The sequence below is a fragment of the Protopterus annectens genome, chromosome 3.part1 (assembly GCF_019279795.1).
Source record: "Protopterus annectens isolate FY-2018-M chromosome 3.part1, PAN1.0, whole genome shotgun sequence".
NCBI classification, from domain to species: domain Eukaryota; kingdom Metazoa; phylum Chordata; order Ceratodontiformes; family Protopteridae; genus Protopterus; species Protopterus annectens.
Window position 1 is genome coordinate 465,283,440 of NC_056732.1, and position 24,799 is coordinate 465,308,238.

The window sequence follows — 24,799 nt, forward strand, 5'->3', positions numbered from 1 at the left end:
AGGATACTGAATTCCACTGTCACATAGCAAATGAGCACATTCTGAGTAGTGTAAGAGTTACATAAGGGGAGGAACAGAGTAGGAGATAGGTGACATCACAGGGGGGAATGGCAGAAAGAAATGCAGTTCATTGGAGGTCAGTGTTACATGACAGATGTCAGACACATATCATGGAAAGAGGAGTGCCACAAAATAAGCATGGGAAAGTCAAGAAATGGAAGGTGTACACTGTTGCCAACACCAAAGTTTCTTGCTGGGCATGCATGCGCACGTGTGCGTGCCATGAGGTGCGAGTAGGGCAGTGTGCGCTCGTGTATGGCAGACTGAGCATGTGGGAGCCTGTTGGCAGACTTGTAAGACTGTTTGCGCTGGTGTGCGCGTGTTTTAACCCGAATAAGAAGATTCTAAGACATGTAAGCATGTGTGCGCGCGTGTAAGCCACTGTGAGCGTGTTTCTGCTGTTATGCGCATTGCTCCCCCCTGAGGAAACAGAAAGGAAAAAGGAAGCAACAGAATTAGTAGGAAGCTAGCAGGGAATACTGCTGGAGCTAGCAGGTGAAAACAATTAGAAGCAGGCAATTACACAGGCAGAATAGTAGCCCAGCCCAGCACTTAAAACTCTGCAAACAGTAGTGCAGGATGTTTCTCTCAAGAGACACTGCAAGACAGGAGTAAGCTATTAGAAGTGAAAACTGAAAAAGCTGAACTCAGAGCAGAAATGCTAGGGGCTGCCATAGCTGTCATAAGGAGACATAGGTGACTTGCTGAGGGTGGTGACAATGCAAATGGTGCCAGACAACCCACAGTGAGGAGACGGAGAAGAGTGTACAGGCCCAGGGTCACCTACCATGGGTTACATGAGCTGGAGATAGTGGAGTGCTATAGAGTGGACAGAGACCTCCTGCAGCAAATTGTCGAACTGTGCAGGCCATCACACACAGAACCAACAAAGGGGAACCCATCCCAGTGGAAACCAAGGTATGTGTTGGCCTAAGAATACTAGCAACAGGTACCTTCCAGAGACCAACTGGTGATATGATGGGGATATCACAGGCATCAGCCTCCAGGGTACTGCACCATTTCCTGGATGCCATGTCAGCACATGTCGGTGACCATGTATATTTCCCCAATGCCCGTGAGGTATTGGCCAGCAATATGTGTCTCTTCCAGCAAATAGCGGAATACCCTGAGGTAGTGGGTGCAATAGACTGCACGCATATACGCATCAAAGCACCAGCTGGTGAGCAGGGTAGGGCCTACATAAACCACAAGGGCTTCCCCTCCATCAACTGCCAGGTTGTGTGTGATGCCCAGGGCATAATAATGAATGTGTGTGCTGGCTGCCCTGGGAGCTACCATGATTCCCATATCTGGCATTTGACGCAGCTGTACCAGACATTTGCCAATGGGGACATCCCACATGGACACCTAGTGGGGGATGCAGGTTATTCACTGGAGCCGTGGCTGATGACACCCATCAGAAATGCACACACACCTGAACAGGAACGCCATAATGAGGCACACGCACAAACACGTAATGTAATGAGCGTGTGTTTGGGCTGCTCAAGTCACGGTTCCGGTGTCTGGACACATCTGGTGGAGCCTTGCAGTACACACCAACTACATGTACCCAAATTGTCATGGTATGTGCTATGCTACATAATATGATCTTGCGAAAACAGCTGCAGCAGGACCAGCATAGGGCCGGGACAAACAGTCCCCACCATTGCCAAGGCCATCACAGGCAGAGCGTGACTTGGAGGAGGAACAACCTGAGCCTGCCCCAGTAGGCAGAAGGAGGCGTGCCCAGTATGCCCTGGCCTTGGCAAAGAGGCAACGCATAGCACATACACTGGCTCAGTAGGAACCCTGGGAATGATACCCCTCTCTGACTCACTCATATAATAACAGGGATGCCTAAAATGACACAACCTGCTCTCAAACATGTACAGGGAGTGTAGTATGTGCATCTGACAGAGGCAGCCCTGCAGCACCACCTGAGGCATGATTGCCATGTGTTAAGCAATGTAACACCATCTAGTATATGCAAACTTGATGACCCTGACTAACATCCTACCCTCACCAAGCATGATGCCACAATATGAAGATGAGATGATCAATTGCAATAATTGGCTGAAGTATTGCTGTTAGTCAAAGGGGATCCAATGTGTGCCAGCCTGGGATGACATGCTGAGCATGACATGATGCTCCACCTGCTAGGGGTGGCATGCACCTATCAGTCCTGGCCTTATGGATACTGGCAAAGGCTGTTGTTACCCACAGCGTGCCTTGAATAGGTAAGGCTCAAAACACAAACCCACCTCTATAGGTATCACAAGGGATAAGAACCTAGATGTAATACTACCCAATGCCAGAAGTCTAAACAGCAAGATGCATGCAGTCTAAACTCCCCCAGTATGGAGAATGTTGATATCTGTCCTGTAACAGAAAACTGAGTCAAGGCTCACAACAGCACCCTAACACTACCAGGTTACACCTCATACTGTGCTGTACAGCCTCAAAACATGGAACAAGCTACAAAAGGAGGGTGACTAGCAATAATTGTCAAGGATAACCACACCCCATGTTGGTACCACAACAAGAAGCAGCATGGACTAGCCATGGTCAAGTAACAGTGGCTAAAACTGCCTCCCAGTTTATAGCCTGCTACAGACTACCATCCTAACACCAGGAACTGCACTTGGCCTATGTTGGAATACATGAATATATCAAGCCATCCAAACCACATTATATTGGGTGACTGAAAATACCCAAACATAGACTGGGAGCATTATTCTAGCTCCAACACTTTAGGACAAAGGTTCCTAGAATCCATAAACCAAAATGCCCAGGGACAATGTACCACTCCCACAAGAGGGGTAAGCATACTGGATGTGATAATCAGCAACATGGGTACTGGATGGCAAGATGAGAAGTGTATCCCTCACTGGTAAGATCAGACCATAGAGTAATCACACCGGATATACACATCCTGACCACAGTCCCTGGCCAGAAAACCACAGTGAAAAACATGTGTAAAGCAAAACTTGCACTCCTCCAAACTGATGTGGACTCCATTAAAGGCCCTGTGCAGGTGCAAAATATGGGCCACACCTCAGAACCTGTTATACAGGCATTCCATGAACACTGCCAGGAATGCATGGATTATGCAATCCCAAATAAAACCAAGACACAATGCCATACATGCAGGCATCTGGCACGGTGGACCCCAGCCATTACCAAACCATGCAAGAGAATGAGGAAGCTACTACATGATAGAGCAAACATAAAAAGGGAAGTAATCTCTGATCAGTAGTATGGCAATAAAATATGTCCACTCATACAATCCAATAAGGCCAGCTACAACAAGTTGAATCTGTGAATCTTGAGGCAATGTTACACCTGCTCCATGTACACAGACAACCCTCACCTGCCCCCAAAAAATACAAATATATATGAGAGATGCAACCATTTATCCAAACCGGAGGCTGAGCTCTCTCAACTCAGTACTGTCAAAACTAGTCAGGAGGAGAAGGTAACCACACACACCACAAACCCAGTCTCACATAGACCTATCACAACTGCAAACCAAAGACATAAACACAGAAAAACATTCCCGGAGGCTCTAATTACAAACACACCACATTAACAGAGGCCTCCAAAGCAGACACCCAAGCAACCACTACCTCCAAACATAGCACATGCAACACATAGTACACAAAGCTGGTGTGCCAAACAGTCACAGGCCAGAAGGAGAAACAACATGCCTGATACAGTTGTAATAGGTGACTCTATAGTCAGACACACTGCTGTCCTGCTCACCAGACTGAACAAGGGAAAGGGTACAGTAAGCTGCCTGTAGGCTGCTACAATACATCACATAACACAAGTATGCAGGTCACCCCAAAGCAAGTAGAAATATGATGCAGTCATTGTCTATGCTGGCGTGAATGACCTGAGATGTACCTCCCCGGACTACATGAAAAGAGACATAGATGAGCTCTCCGATTATGTAGTCCATGCCGGTATGACACTGACTGTGTGCAGCATCCTGCCCTCACCAAGAATGATGCCACAGTACAAACACAGAATGATCAGCTTTAACAAGTGGCACAATTACTGGTGTCATTCCAAGGGGATCCAATGTCTGTCTGCTTGGGATGTCATGCTTGACAAGCCACGCTGCTGTGCCAGGGATGGCTTGCACCTGTTACTCCTGGGCATCTGGATATTGGATAAGGCTCTTGCCACCTCCATAGAGCCTTTTGTAGGCAAGGCTGAAAAGACTAACCCACCACCCTAGAAAACATAAGTGGAAAGAAACATAAGGGTAATGCTACCCAATGCCAGACGTGTAAACCTCAACATGCATGCTCCCGAGGCCCTCCCCAGTATGGAGAACATCAATGTCCGTGCAGTGACAGAAACCTGCAGCAAGGCTCCTGACAGCACACCAGCACTACCAGGTTATACCTCATATCTTGCGTTATGGCCTCAAAACCTGGACCAAAACATAAAAGGAGGGGGAGTATCCATATTCAGCACAGATACCCACACGTCCAGGTAACTGACAATGCACGAAGCATTGGAGACCACCCATGTGCAACTAACCATAGGCAAAACTGCTGTACAGTCTGTAGCATGCTACAGACACACTCTCACACACAGGAACCCCACTCAGCTGTCCTGAAGACACTGGACAGCATGAATGTCTCACCAAATACCAAACAAGGTACTCACAAATTACCACATAGGTGGTAATCCATTATGTATGGAAGGAGTAATCAGGGACCTAGGGACACAAGTGGACAGTAACCTGTCATGTGACACTCACATTGCCAACGTGGTTAGGAAGACTGTCTATATTGGACACCTTATCATGAAAGGATTCACATCTACATCAACAGAGGTCATTGTGCCCCTATACTGTTCTCTTATCAGGCCCATAATTTAGTACAATGCCTCATTTGGGATGTACCTTACCCGACACCTGCAGCAGTTAGAAAGACCTCAAAGGTACCTCACCAAGAGGATAAAGGGTCTCAAAAATATGTCATATGCTGCCTGGCTGTAGACACCCCAGCTGTATGCAGTCACATACTGCCTACGCAGAGACATTGTATGCCTGTTGTACAAGGCCATGTCCAACACAGGATTAATGGACATGCTCCACCCCAGAAAACCCAAATCCATCGGAGCTGTGAGAGTGAGATGTCAACCTCAACACATAATGAAATAGGATGTGCTGGAGGGACAGATACATAACCCAGAGGCTCCCTACACCCTGGAACGGAATCCCACTCCATGTTAGGCAGAGCCCATCACTGACTCTTTTCAACAGGAATCTTGCCAAGTGGATGGGTGATCGTAGATGTACACTGGGGGTCTTCACTGTGTCACATCCAGACAGAGGCACAGTAAAGTAAATCCTAAATGGCCATAATATTCACATAGCAAGGGGTGGCGAAAGCCACACACACTCTGGCTAGGCTTATAAATGCCCTAGGGCAGATAGCCTAGTATGAACCTATGAACCTATGAAGATAGAAATTGTACAGGACACTAAGGATAATCACAAGGCTTTCTTAACTGATGGTAGGAACCTTGTTGGGAATTCACAGATATGCTCTGAATCACTCAAATATTGCAAACAACATACCAAACACACACACATATTGCCAACATCCAACCTGGCAGGTGCAGTGCAATCCCCCCCCCCCACAAAATGCAAAATATATATCCCAGCAGAGTGCTGGCCCCCTGACATTGCAGATGCTGAGGTAACAGCCAGCATCTACAAAGCAAAACACACAGCATCAATGGTACAAGATGGTGTCCTGGGCTGAGTCCAACATGGACTCCAAGAAGAATGGAATGCCAAATAACATTACTGCTCAATGTCAGCCTTACCACAGGATATGTACCCAAAGAGCAGTGTACAACAACAGTGGTCCTTCTCCACAAAGGTGTTGCCTGAATGGATACTGCAAACTACCACCCCAGAATCCTGACAAGCTTGGTCTGCAAAGCTATGGAAAGGATCAGCATGTACCTCAGACATAAAGATATTGGGGACCTACTGACACTGGACCCTATCCAGTGTGGCTTTCTTAAGTGCAGATCCTGCCCCTTAAACATGTATGACTCATTTGAAACAGTCATTAAGGTCATTGATGAGGGGAATGTGGTCCACACAGCCTAGCTGGACCTTGCAAAAGGCTTCCATACAATACCCCACGTGTTCATTATTGATAAGCTCACCAGCTTAAATATAAACAACTATGTCAGTAGAGGGGTTGCAAACCAGACCAAGGACAGAACTGACATGGTCAGAAATGCTGCAGCCATGTCAGACTACAAACCAGATATAACTGGCATCCCACAAGGCTCGGTCCTGGGACCTCCCTTGTTTGGTACATATGTCCCATAGGTACAGGCCAACATGGAAGGACTGTGTCTGAACAAGTTTGCAGAGGACTACAAACTGGCCACCATATCTGACCCTCCAGCTGACACAAGCATCCCACAAAAGGGCCACATAGAAACAGACAACTGGTGCCATAGCCATGTCAGCAAGCTAATTGCAGAAAAGTGTATAGTCAACCCCTGTGGATATACAGTAAGTGCCCACCAATTACCACATAGGTGTTAACCCATTAAGTACTTAAGATGTAATAAGAGACCTGGGGACACAAGTTGATAGATATCTTGCATTGGACAAGCATGTGGCTGTAGTGGTTACAGAAACATACCATATACCCACCTAATCATGAAGGTAGTCAGATCTAGATCAGAGGAGGTCATTGTGGCTTTGCAGTGATCTTTCATCAGCGTCACAATTGACTACAATGGCCCCTGTGGGATGTACCGCAGCAGACACCTCCATCAACTGGAAAGACCCCAAAAGTACCTCACCAGGAGTATCAAAGAGCTTGAACAGATGCCATGTGTTGCCTGATTAAACAAACTGCAGCTCCACACACTGCCATACTGCCTGCCCAGAGGCAAGCTGTGCCTGATGTATAAAGCCATGTCCAAGCTGGAATCAATGAACATGCTGCACCTTGTACAATCTGAATGGCAGTGAGCTATGCACATGAGAGACCTGAACCCCAGCACTGACATACATAGGACAAGCTGTACTGAATGCCCCCACTCTTGAGTAAACTCCCAGTACAGGTTAACCAGAGAGTCACTCATCGACTCTCCTCAAGAGGAATCTTGATGAGTGGATGGGAGATGGCAGGTTTACCCTGGGTATCACTGTTATGTCACAGGTAGACGGAGGCAGAGTATACTAACCATGACATATGTCATGGCAAACTCCAGTTACAATGTGTGTCGAAGGACAAACACACTCTCTGACTAGCATTAGAAATGGCCTAGGGCACATCACTAGTGTTTGCCAATGTCCACCTATGTTGTGGAATACACTACCAATGTTGGACAAGCCTGGTTTAAGTAGTCCATATCTGAACATAATGCAACATGGTCATATGTGCACAACTGGCCCCTAAACAGTCTGTTGTGCTCACTATGAAAATTTAAAGCAGTGATAGGACTAAAGCCCAGGATACTGTCCACCACAGTGAAAGTACTGAACCAGTACACTATATGGTACTACAGTGTTAGGTCAGTATGAAAGGATGTTGACAACTGTATGCAAAGTATCCCATGCAAACCCTGCAGGCACAGTATAATCCCTGTTGTGTTCAGACACAAAGCAGTTGGCCAGTAAGTACACAACATGACACCCAACATACAACCATAAACGTGAGATATTGTTGAAGTTCACACTCATCCACAAATCTGGTGGACTGCAGAGTTCAACATATGGAAAGCTCACACTGGGCATGCTCGCACACTTTGATAAATGAGACATATGTCAGACAACTTGCCATGGAAAGCCTGAACTGGGCATGCTCACACACTTAGGCCATATCTCAGTTTAGCAGTTGGCCACACATATCTGGTATTTGTACGTGTTATTCCAGGAACCAACCACATTACAGCAATCTGCCCAGTGCACACAGTTAAATGACTAAAGAGACATAAGTGATATAGTGGATCCCTCTCATATTCAAACATCTTCCACAGATACACAAGTTGTTCATAGAAACAGGGAATGCTATGGCAATAAAGACCTGCAAACAGTCTATCAGCAACAAATATTGTGCATCTGACAATTAAACATATGGGTGTAGAGGTCAATACTAGGCTGTTTGCCCTAGGGAATGAAAGCTTAGCCAGAGTGTGCTTGGCGTCTGCATCCCCAGTACAGTAGGCTACTGTGCCACTGTAAAGTAGGTCACATAAGGCACCGTTTGAGGCTAGTGTGTTGTGCCTCCATCAAGCAGGGACACAATGGAGATCCCAGGGGTTGAATTTGCTATGCCACATCCATGTTGTTGGTGTGTGCTGGAAGAGGGTCGGTGAGGACCTCTAACAGTAAGTGGACATCAATAACAGACTGACGGGAGCCTTATCTGCAGTGTCTGGACAATTTCACTGTCAACACTTTGTCATGATGATTATGTGGGATTGAAGTGTCGTGCCAGTACTGTTCAGAGATATCCTCCCTCTGTGGCCTACTGCTCTGCAATGTATTAGCTCACTCTGTCTGTTGGACAGCTCATATATGGCTGGTGTACACCTGACAGGGTGTCCTGTTGTGGAGGAGTCATGGGTATATTTGGGATAGCATGATCAATGCAAACCTTCCACATGCTCATAGAATGCAATTGTCAAGGATTATGCAGAGTGGCCTGTATACTCCCCCAGCATGGGTCCTTTGAAGTCTTCCACCCCAGTCTTCACAAGTGCAAAGTCTGCTTTTGATAAATACACTTTGTTTGCAGTAACAACCTTGCCTGGGGGTGGGGATGGGATATGGATGTCCAGGGAAAGGTGGGTATGGTCAGATATCAACAATGGTGGTCTACCTCTGGTGTGGAACAGTGAGTACCCATGTTGCAGATGGTCAGGTGCAATATGTATTCCCCCTTGTGGCTGTGGTGAGTGGTCCTGCCATAGCACATGGACTCACAAATTGTAGTGGCTGTAGGGTAATGTTGTAGAGGCCTGAGTAGTTCCCACACACAATATACCTGTAGCTGACGTTAACAACTGGAATGGTGTATGTGAACACCTTCATATCTTGGCACTGTTCCCTGTGAAGCAAAGTGTGTGTCCCGGATGTGGGAGGGGTGGTCTGAACTGGTTGTGTTGTGTGTTACAGGTCCTGTGGTCACGAAGCATGGTATAAAACATAACCTTCCAGTGCTGATGTGCATATCTGACCCTGAAGTAGGTGGCTGCAAATGCATATATATGCTATCCCCCACCTGACAGGTAGTAATAGATGTACATACCTCTGTATAAATAATGATGTCAGCACCCTATAAATACTGCAGGTGCAGAACAGATGCCCAGTAATTCGGATAGTGCGCTCTGCTAATGCATCTCCCTCAAGTGTCATAATATAGTTAGGTAGGGGTTTGAATCCTGCGAATGCTCAGTGTGTGTGTTTGGGTGAGAGGTGTTAGTTTGTGTGCAATTCTGTGTGAGAGAAATGTCCCTTTTGGCAACTAGGAGAACACACTACAGGATGCACATTCCCCTTTCTAAACACTGATGATGTCAGCACCCTATAAGTACAGCAGGAGAAGGAAAACCTCCCAGAAATGTGAATAGCGCGCTCTGCTAATGTGTCCGTCTTGAGTGTCATAACATAGTTAAGTAGGGGTTTGAATCCTGTAAATGCTCAGTATTGTGTGTTTGCATGAGGGGGGTTAGTGTGTGTGCAATTCTGTGTGAGAGAAATGTACCTTTTGGCAACTAGGAGAACACACTACAGGATGCACATTCCCCTTTCTAAACACTGATCATGTCAGCACCCTATAAGTGTAGCAGGAGAAGGGAAACCTTCCAGTAATGCGAATAGCACGTTCCGTTAATGCATCCATCTTGAGTGTCATAACATAGTTAGGTAGGGGTTTGAATCCTGCAATTGCTCAGTTTGGATGAGGGGGGTTAGTGTGTGTGCAATTCTGTGTGAGAGAAATGTCCCTTTTGGCAACTAGGAGAACACACTACAGGATGCACATTCCCCTTTCTAAACACTGATGATGTCAGTACCCTATAAGTACAGCAGGAGAAGGGAAACCTCAGAACCACAAGGGTGGGAGACGACCTTGGACACGAACTTGTACGGTTATAAATAGAACTGGAGGGATTCACAGATCAGAGACTCCCCATGAGACTCCCCATGCGGTACATGTGGAGGCGGAGGCACTTCGGCATGGCCTTGTTCTAAGAGGTCTGACCAATGGATGGAGATTCTGATATACCCCAGCGTGCAGGATTACTTCAGTGTCACTGCTTGACAGAGGCACAGAAAAATGATAGGCATAGTTTTTATTCAAACTAAAGGGGTGGCGAAAGCCACATAACTATGGGCTAGGCTTATAAATGCCCTTGGGCAGATAGCCTAGTATGAACCTATGAACCTATGAACCTAAGTAATGCGTGCTCTGGTAATGTGTCTGTCTTGAGTGTCATAACATAGTTAGGTAGAGGTTTGAATCCTGCAAATGACAAGTGTGTGTGTGTGTGTGTGTGTGTGTGTGGGGGGGGGGGGTGGAAGTAGGGTGTGTGAAAGAACTGACCCTTTCGGCAACCAGTACAACACACCAGCTGCTGCATATTCCAATCTCTACACAGAGATGATGTCAGCACCCTACAAGTACAGCAGAAGAGGGCAAATCTCCCAGTAATGCAAATAGCATGCTCTGCTACTGCGTCTCTCACTACTGTTATAGCACAGTTAGTTATGGCTTTGAATTCCACAAATACCACGTGTGTTTTTGTCACACAGAATGCCCATGTGTGTGGGTTGTTGTTCACAATAATGCATGACATCGATTAAACCAGTAATGGCAATGCACACATATGATGTATGTGTGTGCCAAATACACATATATACCTGTGACCTTCAATAGTTCCCATGTCTGACGCCTGCCACATGTGAATACATGGTATTTGCACTGGATAACATTATGACTGTGGTTTTCTGTGTGGGTGCTGCATGTGGTATGTGTATATACAGTGTGTGTTGTATATGGTATCATCCTAGCAGCGAGGGATACACATCTGGTCTGGGGCATATAGTCTACATGTTGATGAACAGGTGCTGCATGTTTTCACCTGTTGTGGGAATGGTAACAAGTTGTTCCATAGCAATGCAGTGACTACATGCTAGGAACCTTTCAGCTAGGGTGTTGTAGCTACAGTAATTCATCAGCATTCAGTAATACTTCAGCATTCGTGGTTAGGGTATGATGCCAACCAAGGTCAGGGTCATACCAGCCTGTGCAACATGCTCAGAGAGCCCTTCTATGTTCCCTATCATGTAGTCCAGGGAGGTACATCACAGGTCAGCCATAGTGGCATGGACAATGACTGAGTCATATGTGTCCATGCCTCTGACTGACCTGTATGCTTGTGTTATGTGGTGGACCATAGTGCCCCACGGGCATATCACTGTGACCTTCACCTTGTCCAGCCTGGTGAGTGGGACATCACTGTACCGGACAATAAAGGTACCTAACACAACTGTAGCAGGTGTGTTGTCTAGCCGTACAGGCTGTGACTGTTTGGCACACAGGATTTGTGTTCTATGTGTTGCACGTGCTGTGTTCCGGCTTAACATATGCCTGTGTGCCAGCTGCAGAGGTGTCTGCTGCTCAGGCAGGATGCTATTCTGAGGCTCCACGAATGCCCCAGTGTGTTCATGTGTTTGGATTGCTGTCAGTGTAGGTCTACATCAGACTGGTATTGTAGTCACTGTAGTATTTCATACCACCTGACAGGTTATGCCAGTACTGGGTTCAGAGTGCTTAGTCCCCAGTTTGGCTATGTGGTTGCATCTCACACATGTGTTGTATGTCCATGTGTAGGGGAGAGGGTTGACTGTGTACATGTGGCAGCTGTGACATTGCCACATGACTCACATATTCCACAACTGTACCATAGAGGTGACTGACAAGTGACCTTTGCACATGCTACCATAGTATTGTGATTGCCATGGTGATTAACAGCACATAGGGCCAATGGGGAACAAGGTACAGAAGGTGAGTATGTGAGGGTGTAGTGCCTGTGATGAGTTAGCACTGGCATATATGACTGCTCACGTGGTCAAATACCAGGTAAGTCATATGCAATGTGTCACAGGCAACGTACATGCGAACAGGACAAACAGTGACATTCTGTCAGGTGAGACATGGACATACATATAGTAAGCTATGCAGATGTCACTAGGAGTCCACAGAAGCTCTGTAAATCTGCATTGCAGGTGAGATCAGTGTTCCAGGGTAACTGCAAGCAAACATGCATGCAAACAAAGCTACAGTAAGCAGGGCTGCATGTAGTCCATTGTACAACAAACAAGCTGTGCCACTTCCAGTAGGTAACAGTGCAAATATGCAGGCACTATACACATGTACATGGAAATACACAGGTCAGATGGCCAGGGTCCAGTCTCAGCACACACAAGTGTACAGACCATGTACCGTCAGGATGTACAATAACCGGATGGAAACCCAGGTGCTCATACCTGCAGTAATACACATGTCAAATAACAGACACTGAGCCTTCACTCAGTGGTTCCATACTTAGTAGGATGTATGCTACCTGTCCTGCCACCACAGTATCCCTGACATTTATGGGGAGTCTCCCTCCTGTGAAAGTTAGTTTTGTGTGTTGGGGCTGTCTAGCATGGTATGAGATGTGAGCTTGCAGTGCTAGGGTGCTCCTGTGTGTCCCGTACCAGTCATGTAGTACTGCACACATATCAACATCTCAAACATCCGCATTGCAGAGTCCAGTGTGGGCAACATGCCACTTTCAGTTTACATGTCCATCATTGCGTATCAATACTTTCATTACCTTATCCCCTGTGCTACCTATGTATGTGGCCTTCTGTTGACATCCTTACCACCAGTATGCAAACATGTGCAGATGATACACTATGGTACTTACCATGGGTGTAGAAAACAGTACAAGACAATCATACCCTTACTGCATCAGGCATGCTGGGATATACCCACAATTATATCAGCACACAGTACTGTTAACAACATGATACTATTACTACATGTCTATGTAGTCACCCTGTGCATCAGCAACATGTTAACCTGTACCTGCACTGATGTTACAGATTGCAGGAGGTGGCACAGTTTCATCATATGCACAGGGTGTGAACTTGGTATGCCTGAGTCTGCCACTGATACCACCAATTGACATGTATGTGTATGTGTGTTGGTGAGGGACAGCAGTACAAGGTGGGGCAATGTTGATGCAGTGTGTGCGTGTATGCGGTAGCCCTAGTTGTTGTCAATTCGCATGTGTGTATGGATGCACACAGTTACACCTCATGGCTGCCATATACCGGTGTTTGTGGACAGCCACAGACTGTACCTGCCAGGTCATACAGATCAGTGTCTCTGGCCACGGACACGGTACCTGTGCCTTGCAGAGGTGCTACGGACCGTATCTGGTACCAATCCAGACTGGGTACTGTCATCAGAAGCAGGTGTTAGTTGACTGGACACAGATCCCTGTTGGGCCTGTCCAGAGCCACGTGCATGTGGTCTCCTGGGGCAGTCTGATGACAGCACAGACCCAGCATTGCTGGGGCTGCTGCTGGCACTATGGGGGCAGCCGCGGCCCTGTTGTCGTCCGCGATGACTGCCAGCTGCTGCTGTTGCTGGCATATGCCCACATCAACGCCTCAACCGTCCACCATTGCCCTGGCTCATGGACATGTAGTTGTGGAACTGATCTAATATGTCCCCACAACATCTGTCTATGACATTGGTGAAATTACGAATGGCAGCCGCAATGTCACGCATACTGTCAGTCATGACTGTGCGACATGCTGTCAGCTCCCTCAGACCCTGTCTGGTGTACCATTCCATATATGACTGTGCCTGCATGACAGCCCAAAACATAGCTGAGGTTGTAAGACCTCTGTGAGCATGTCTGACAGGGGCAGTACGCCCACGGATGCTCCCATGGCAACCCCTGGACATCTGTCTGTGTGGTACCATCTCAGGGCCATGCCCATGGCTGCTGTGTGGGGAAGCATGTGCCACAGATACCACATTACCCTGGTCAATGCCCACTGTATCCTGTCCATCACCTAGGGACATTGGTGACAAAGGATGTATTGGCATGAGGACTGTGCGCATTGATGGGGTTGACAGCTGTGTACTGTCAATTGGCTGACCAATGACGGACCCTGGCACACCTTCCTGTGCCATTACACAGATGTCATCATTATCAATACCCGTGGCACCTGATTCAGGTTCCCTGCTCCATGACACCAGAGCAGCACCAGAACCTGTGGGAGGGAAACAGGAAACCAGTTTACAATGTCTACACAATGTTACCAGTGATGCACACATGCACACATGCACAGGTGCACACATGCACACATGCACACATGCACAGGTGCACACATGCACACATGCACACATGCACAGGTGCACACATGCACACAGTTGCACACTTGCACACTACTCAGTGTGCGAGATATCAACACACAGACACAGACACACCTGCCTGCATACACAGAGCACTACTGAGTGAGCCTAATATTACTATTACTGTCAAGACTATTAAAGGTATTGTTAATACACACTCACCAGCATGGATAGGCTGCATTGCTGTTACACTGGAGGGACCTGCAGAAATGGGGAAATTAATGTCAGTGGGCACAACTGTGCCATTGTTACTGAGTATGATACAGGTCAGTTGTACAACAGTTGCCTTTCACAGGTCAGCTGCTGATATTGAGAATATCACACTTGCACATTAAATACTATGATGACAGCTACAAACCAAGGACACACCTCACACATGCATTAACTACCAGTGTACACAACAGTCAACTATACATATGCCATATTACCTGCACGCTCGTAGTCATGGTGCTGTGTGGCTCCAGCCTCCATCATAATGCAGATCTGCTGTTGTTGTTGTTGTTGGTGGGCAGGAGCCACAACACTTAGGAGTAGTCCCTCCAGTCTGGTGAGTGGGGGATGTGTAGCCACCCCACCACCTGTGGCAACCTGTTGCCTGTGGATATCCGACGCATGCTGACGGACATTTCTGATTAAATCACTGCAGTGATGTCGTACCTGCTCATATGTCCTATTATGCATGCCTATGTCATTTACCCAACGGACCAGGTCTTGCCACAGTGCAGCCCTCTCCTGCTGATTCTGGCTGGTGCGGGAAAAGAGTATTGCATAATCCCGCACCAGGTTCTGGTGTATTTCCTCATCCTTGGCTGCAGAGTATGCTGGATTGTGCTGGTGAGCCATGGTCCTGAAAAAGGAAATGAAATTATATCAGCAAAATATGTCAGCAGAATTTGGCACACATACTACACATGCTACTCGACTGTTGTGATACAACATACCTCCCAAATATAGCATCTGTCTGTCTATTGGTGGATACACATGTAAATGGCCAGGTATCAGTGCTCAGCCAACAACTGTGCAACAGTACCTGGCACACTCCATACGACATACTACCAAACCCCAGCAGTCAGCACACTGATTCAGGTCCAAAGCACCTCCTCACTCTGGGGGTTTGTATCGAGGTACTGTATGGGGTACATCATCAACTACTGTGATCTGACCACAAACTAACTGCCCTGGATATACATATCCCACCTCCACCACCAGCACAAATGACTACAGTGAATAACATTTCAAACGCAAACTTTACACTTCTTAAGACTGAGATGGTATCATTTAAGCCCACTGGGCCACAACCCACAATGCTGACTCCTTCACAAATGATTTCTACGGACATCTCCGAGAATGCATGGATCATGCAATCCCATATAAGACCAAGACACTCTCCACAAAGGGAAAGCATCCTGTCTGGTGGACAACAGCCATAGACAGATTGTATAACAAAAGATGGAAGCTACTGCAAGACAGAGCATAATTCCATAAAGGGAAGGCATGTCTGATCAGCACTAGTAAAGAACTATGTTCTCTCATACAAACATCCATGGGCAACTTTGAGAGGGAAATCACCGGGGACACTACAGATAACCACAAGGCCTTCTTCAGTTATGTTAGAAACCTGGTCAGAAACCCTCCAATATGCTCATAGTTAGTACACAACAACAAATAATTCACTGAACCCACAGATATTGGCAACATTGTGGCAGACAGGTTCAGTGCAATTTTCCCCCCTCCCTCTCCCCCAAAGACATACTTATCCCAGCTGAATGTAACCTCCCTGTCATCACAGATGTCCAGGTGAGAGCCGCCCTCAGAAAAGCAAAAAACACAGCATCAATGGGACCTGATGGTATCCCCGGTTGCATGCTACATGAACTCCAAGAGGAGCTAAACCCACATATAGAAGTGCTATGTAACACTAGCCTGACTACAGGATATGTACCTGTACACTGGCGTACAGCAGCAGTGGTTCCACTCCACAATGGAGGCACCTCTACATACCAATACAATACAACACAATACAATACAATATGCCATTGCCCCTGGGACTACACTAGCATACTGTTCTGCTACCCTGACCATTGTGACACGTGATGTGATGGTACCTGCTCCTGTCAGTTACACAGGGTGACTCATATGGCATATTACCTATCTGACTAACATTCAGCAGGGGTATGTATGACATGTACTCATGGGGAGTCTTGCTTCTTAACGCTGTGTGGTTTATTGCAGGGTATGTCTTATCTGTGGGTAGGAACCTGTACCTCCGCCATGTGCTCTCTACTGTGGTGTCAAGGATGACACAAAGTGGTCATTTAGGTTGTGGATGGTGTGAGGTGTTACTATGGTTGTTGGACATCTATCATGTGTGTGACTTAAGTATGTAAATCCAGGAGTGGTAACCTCTATGTGGGTAGTATGTGTGCACTCTGTGGTGTTGTCAGTCACTGTGCATTGGTAATGTGTTTGAGTGCATTGTCACAGTGTCGTACATGTCACTGTGTCCTTCTCCATATCTGTAGCTGTCATGTGAGGTACATACCATGGCAGCCATTGTGTGGTGGAGGGTACACTGACCTACATGCCCATAGCTGGCACACCATGTCTGCTGACACATACCATGTACAGGTATTCCAGGAATAGTGTGCCACTGTGACTATCATTGGGGGGACTATTGTACACATTTATGACCATGTTCACCCCTGACACATGCAGTGGTGGGCAGCCAATCACATATCTGGTGGTTACTGGTGTAGGTGATTTGACATGGGGTATGGTACTCCAGTTTGACACTGGTGTTCACTTCATGCCTTTGTCACCAGGCACCTGTTGCAATACATCTGTACACATATGCCTCACTCAGAATATATATAGGTCTCTCTCTTTCTCTCTCTCTCTATATATAATATATGTATATATGTATATATATATATATATATATATATATATATATATATATATATATATATATATATATATATATATATATATATATATATATATATATATATATATATATATATATATATATATATATATATATATATATACATATATAGACATATATATATATCGATGTACATATATTGCTATAGATATGGAGGCGGGTGTGACAGAGAGGGGGTGAGAGTGACAGAGGGGGTGGGACAGGGGGAGTGTGAGACAGTCATATACAGTCATATCTGTAGATAGTCAGATCTGCCTGTCTGTGTATATGTATCTACATATATCTATATCTGTATGTGTGTATTACATATATATGTTTGTACATATTCTATCTATCTACATCTGTCTATGTATTCCTACATCCCTCTCTATCTATGTATACATATATGCATATTATATATATATATACATACATACATACATATATTGACATACATACGTATCCATATGATAGATAGGTATATCAACATGTTTGTTTACAAATCTGTATACACACACTAACATACTGCTAAACATACATAACTGCAAAACCTACTTTGTACATTGCACTACAACCTACATTCAACCTACATTGATATGTGCACATAGATGCCCTCACATACATATGTATGTAGAGCCTTCACTGATAGTTGCTGTATGTTTCCTGCCCTATGCACATCTTCATATACATATAGATACAGACCAATGACACATATGGAGGGTTCACAGTATGTAGACTTTTAAAGTATTACTTTACATTACCTGTGTTTGTCACAGCTGCTTGCATTGCCTGTTGGATTGGTGTCCTGCTGCTGCTGCAGTTGACAGATGTCAGCTTTCTAGTAGGTTTTGTTGAGTGTTTTTGTTTGTGTATTTTCTCTCTCTCTCTCTCTCTCTCTCTCTCTCTCTCTCTCTCTCTCTCCCTACCTCCAGAGGGTGCAATGAAAGTTTTGCATGTGTGGACTGGGAGTACAGCATGCTTTTGTAGGTATCTGCATATGTCCATGTGATGGCCTCTGCACCAATTGTTGGCCAGCATTTGCTAATTGCATGCAGCCAGTTGTGTACTGATTGCAGTTCTCACTGTGATTTCAGGACAGTGCTATAAAAACGTATGTGAGATAGGCGTAGCCCTTTCAGAGTTTAAGGGCAGGGACCATGCTGGTATGCTGTGGACACTGTTCTGTGAGTGTAAAGGTTAGTATCTCTCTCATATTTCTGGCTGTGTTGTAGATTAACATTTCTCCATTAATTTCTCCAGTTTCCTGTACTAAGTGTGTATGTACACTGACGCCTAAGACTACTACTACTGTTAATGTGGGTGTGTGTGCTTTCCTGTGGGACATGTGGTGTAACTGGTATATAGCAGTGGCTCTTGCACTTTGTTGCTATGGCTTCAATATTTGCCCTTTACATTCACTACTTGTATGCCTGCTAGGTGTCTTGACTGTAGTGTGTTGCTGTGGCTTTCCTATTTTCCATGTACATTCACACCTTGGAATGCTTGCTATATCTGCTAGGGTGTTACTGCATGCAGTGTGGTCTGGCCATGGTGTGGGCCTTGGCATCTATTAGGGTATTTGAGTATGCTGCTGAGCAGGCCCCAGAGACTCTCAGGTGCATCTTTTATCTGCCTCATGGAATGGTACATATCAGTGGGGTACACCCATTAAATTGTCTGGTATTCTGCAGTTGTGACTGTGGGTTAGCATGAGCATATGTATTACTACACTATTTCTGATGTGCAAGTGGTGCATACTTTCAGTACTTCATAGTTACCATTGCATGTGTTGTAACACCTTTCTGCCTACTGTTTGTACATTTCACATGGAGTCTGTGGGGCATCCCTGTAACTCAGTCATTGTAGCTATGTCTAGGCTCTTAACTATTCAAATATGGCAGTGCCAGACCTCTCTAGTGTACAGATATTTGCAGGATGTCCACATTTTTGCCTCATATTTTGGTCCATATGTCATAAACAGCTTTTTCTGGCAATTCTCTCAGGGCTCAAGTCAGACTATAGTGACAAACATTTCAGTTTCAGACTTCGTACCCTTCCAAACATCCAACATAATGCAAAACCTGTTACTCTATCAACTGTCTAAGTTTGTCGGAGCAATATTTGAAATGTGTCCCTGTTTTTGGGCCTTTGCTCCACATTTTTTATTACTTAGTCCAGATGTGTTGCTGTAAGAGGTTGTGGGGTATGGGCAGTGATTATCCTGCTGTGAGTATGTGTGTGGCTTGCAAGGTGCTACAGTGACATTATTACCTACTAGCTACCAAGTGGCATGGCTGTTTCTGTTCACACACTACTATTATGGAAATCCACTACATTTGACAGTAAATATACATGACATGCTTTGTGTACTACACATCCTATATTCCCTTTATATTCATTCCTACTATTGCATGATATATTTATTGTAGCACAATGTTCTTATATAGCAGTCATGGCTTAGTGGTAAGTCATGCAGACTACTGTTTCCAAGGTCCTGGCTTCAGGACTGACAGTGGGATTTTATTTTGCTTTTAAGCAGACTACAGGCCTTGTCATTCAGAGTGACTAAGGCACTTTTAAGCAGTTGTAACCGGGTTAGTGCTGGTTTGCGAGGAGCTCACGCATGCGCACTGACGTTCAGCTCCGCGCATACCCGCTTACAACTGCTTAAAAGTGCTTACTCTTGCGCACACACGCGCTAATTTCTTTGAAAGAAATGAAAATGGGGAGACAGGAAAGTGGTGAAAAAGGGGTCACAAAGAGGGTAGGACAGTAGGGAAACAAGCTCGGGTTTTGCAGGAGGGATGTAGGTAAGGCCCATAGCTGCACATTTCTTCATCAGCAACAGCTGTGCATATGTTTGTAATTTGGTGTGACATTTGAAACCTTCCACCCCTGAGAGAGGTGTAAGGACAACAATAATACTTGTTGGACAGCCAATTGTAATTGACAGTTTCCATGTCCAGCAGACATGTGTGCAAAATGGGCAGCTATGTATGGGGCGTAATTTTTTTGTGGGTACAGAGTGCCCTTTTTTTTTTTTCAGGTGAGAGTGGTATGTCAGGTACAGGAAGTCAGTATAGCTGGGGAGGTAGGTTGGGTAGGTTAACAGACAAGACAAACAAGACGCATACAGTTGCGGTGTATGACACATGTGGTGGGGGTTACACAATTGACGGGGATGGATGTTTGGATATCTCGAGCCCATGAGCCCACAGATGGCAACAATGGAACTGAGATCCCCACCAATGGGCAGTTGCCACTGTGTCTTCACTGCCCAGGATGGGGCTGTGCAGGGGGCTGTGTAGGCCGGGCAGCAGGCACTCCCATTAGTTGTGCCACCCGTGCCTCAAGCTGGTGTAGGGGCCCAAGAACAGCATCCTGGATCTCCCTATGCACCACAGTCCGGACATTACGGAGGGTGATTGGATATTCTCCTCTGGCCACACTTGCAGAGGGGGACGAGCCCCATCCCCTGCAGTGCTTCCACCCGCAGGTGGCACAGGGCCACCGGAGGAGGGTCCAGCCTGAGCACTACTGCCAGGTGCACTCGCCAGCTGAGGAGGGAGAGGTGGGTCCGCTGGAACCCGCCTTCCCTGTCGTCCAATGTTTTGCATTATGTTATGACAGTTTGGGTTAGTAACATACAATACCATTCACAATTAGTTGCAACAGCATGCGTTAGTATTCCCATTAACCAAACACCCATATATTCAAACCATTGAACAGCAAGCATAACACATGCATAATTTGAACAGCAATATACAATCCAACAACATGCAGGGTTGATTGATGGCAACAGACCATCAGGTTTGGATGTATGAACAGGGCAGATGCATCAACGTACATGCAAATATGTATGAACCAACAGGACAAATGTCCAGGGGTGTTAATTGTGATTGCACATACCAATTTCACATGGAATGGATTATATGTGGTTATAGGGTAGAGTGAAGAAAATTTAATTAACAACTTCAAATACCAATACATATGCTGTACATTTCTACTAGCTGCAGATATATACACACTACAGTTCTGCCTACAGTTTCCTATGTGATAACTACTTCAGGTTGGTTATAGGAATGTTACTGCTACATCAATATACATTTTCATTTTTATTCATACACATTCATATCTGGCTCTGTTCAGCTACATCATCCTGCTACATTTGCTTTATATAGCTATAGACAACTGTGGATGTTTGGTATTTCAGGCAACCATACTATCTGCATATTGCAGACTGAGAGCAACATATCCAGATTTTGGGACACACATTCCAGCTGCGGTACCTTTTTCAACACATGTTACTGTTTGGTTCTGCCTGTCACATTCATTTCATTCTATACTGACTGCAGTATACTTTATTCAGGAGTTATTACTACTTTATTGGTGGATTCATACCTCTTTCTCACACTCTCTCACTTGTTTTATTTTTACAATTCAGGATGGTACTTAATTCTAGGCTTTATTGACATGTTTTACCTGTAGTTATAACAATCCTTTCCAACAGTCTCACTTCTGTCATGTTTCTGTATTTCAACAAGGATATATTTCACACGTGTTTTACTCAGCTTCTGCAGCTGTACTTTTTAGCCTGCTGCAGGTTATGTACTATTATATTACAGGTGGGACATCTTTATTTCAGACTTGTTTCATTTTTATGTTTGGATTACAGCCTGCATCACACTTTTGTAATCAAGTAATACTTGCAAACCCTCTTACACTGTTACTTGCACATTTTATTAATTAGTGACTACACTGCACTCTTTTGCTAACTGTCATACTTATATATTTATTTACAGTTACAGGGAGAGAATTACTGACCTGCCTGGTGGCGCAACCGTGCCAGCCTATCGCCATAGGCTCGACGGTTCGCAGAATGGACACCTGCAGCTGTAATATAAATAAAGTAATATTGGAATACACATCTCCATAATATCAGCTAGGTTAATTTCTTACATAAATAATTACATGTAACTTACTCAGTAGTGGGGCGTTGGGCATTTGCCGGGCATCCTGGATCCAACGGTTCAGTTGGTCCTGCTTCCGTCTCTTCAGGTCCGCATGGTTGTGACAGACCTGCTCACCAGTCCTTGGTATCCCTGTGGCACTGGTGAGATCATGAGCCAACCAGTCCCACACCTCAGCCCTATATGCTCCCCACATACCTGGCCCTGCATGAGTTGGGCTTCATGATTGTGGACAAGGAGCCAAACCATATATTTGGACTCCTCAACGCCCCACCTCTGTGCTCGGAAGCAACTAACCTCACCTACACCTGACATCCTGGCTGCAAGTCGGTTCTACAATCGTTTATGCTGTGTATTCCCACCTATGGGGCTTATATATGCCATTTTTCCCGCACTTATCTGTGATTGGCCATTTTGGAATTGTATCAGCTTCACAAAACCTGCTTTGTCATGCTTCTCTTTCTATTCATTCATATATATATATGCTATTACTGCATTTCTAAGTGCAACTGTTATGGCTTAGTGGTTCAGTACTTTGACTATAGTGCATGATATCCTGGGTTCGAACCTGGCCATTGCTTTTTATATTTTATGTCTGTCTACACAGGCTAGGAGGTGTGTCTGTGTAAAGGCAGTTTTGATACAGCTTGCTCAACGTTGCCCGTCGGTTAGCTTGTTGGCGCGGCGCGCAGCTCCGCGCAAACGGGTTACGCTGGTTTACGTGTCATTTGGCTGTCAGCACGCATATTACGCTCAGCTCAGCTATGGGCATACAGTTTCAGCGTGTTAAAATGCTGCTCAACCCCGGGCACTCATTTTACACCTGTTAAACCACTGCTCACCTATGGGCACTCATTTTAAACCTGTAAAAACACTGCTCACCTACAGACAGATATACTCAACTTGTTAGACTGTAGCTCAGCTATAGGCACATCTGACATTTTTTTTTATTATCTCACATTTCTTCAAAATACATGGCCCATTTCATTACATTTTACATAAAATATAATTTTATATGTGTACATATATGTCAGGGACTTGTTTTGTGCTTATTTCACTAAAAATAAAAATTGATGTTGTGGGGGCTCGAACCATGACTGCTTGCTCTTCAGCTGACATCTCTACCGGACCGTGTTAGCCTTAGGTGTGATTCAGCATGCCCTCATGCATATGCATGACATGCTGACGTCACACCGTTTAACTGCAGCCTCCGTGTAAGCCTTGTAGCTCTTACACGGAGGCTTCATGAATCCTGCCCGAGGAAAAAAGAATTATTAGGATGTTAGAAGTAAACTATATATTGTGGCAAGAAACCAGAATAAAGGGTAAGTGTGAAGGGGAATAGAAAAAATAGAAGCAGAAATATTGAATTTGAAGACAGATACCTAAGAAATCCAGAATAAAAGAACGATATGGTATGAGGGCATTATGGAGAACAATTTTTTTTTTATTTATCCAAGGAAAGAGTTAAGAAAGGAAATAAAAGAAGCTATTAAGAAGAGGAGGGAATTTTTTACATTATGAAAGGAGAAACAAGATTTCATGTGGAACCTAATGATTAAGAAATTACCAGAGAAAGAAGAAATTAAATAGAAAGAGTAGACTATAGAAAGTGATTTGCATGTGGAGAAATTGAACCTATGCAACATACTTTATTAAAGTGTTCAAGGGTTAAAAAAGTATGGGAAGAAGTAAAGAAGCAAAATAATTGAGACTGGTTAGATAAGATAGGAATTGAGATTGTTGCAGATGGACTGCATAAACTAGAAGAGGAAATAATGATAGATAAGAAAGATAAAATATGTATAGCAATAGTATATTAAAGGTTGCAGGCGAGACCAATGAGGCATTATTTAATAAGACTTGAGAGAAAATAGATATTACCAAGAATATACAAATTATGGTTATGGCAAAAAGGGTGGGGAGGTTAAAGAATTAATAGCAAATATTGTTTGTGTCTTGTGTATGTAAAAAAAAGAAGTCAGATAAGATATTTTGTTTATTTTCATCTAATTGTTTTTTTTTTATTTTTGTACTTCATATGATATTTTTATTTGGAAATATTTAAATATTCATTACTAAAATAAAGGACCCTTACTCTTTTTGATAGGTGCCATGGGATCTTTTACACCCACCCAAGCTACTACCAGCTCAAGCAGGTAGGATCTCACAGTTTAACATCTCATCTGCAGGATGACACAGTCAGAAGTGCAATCCTCCCACACTGTACTGCAGTGTTAGCAATCCAGCTACCTTGTTTGGGAATAAAACCAAGAGCCTTCTGCATCAAAGGTGAGTGGATTACTTGTTGTGCCAATGACAGTGAATTGTGTAAGCCATTCAAATGAAAAGTGGTTCAG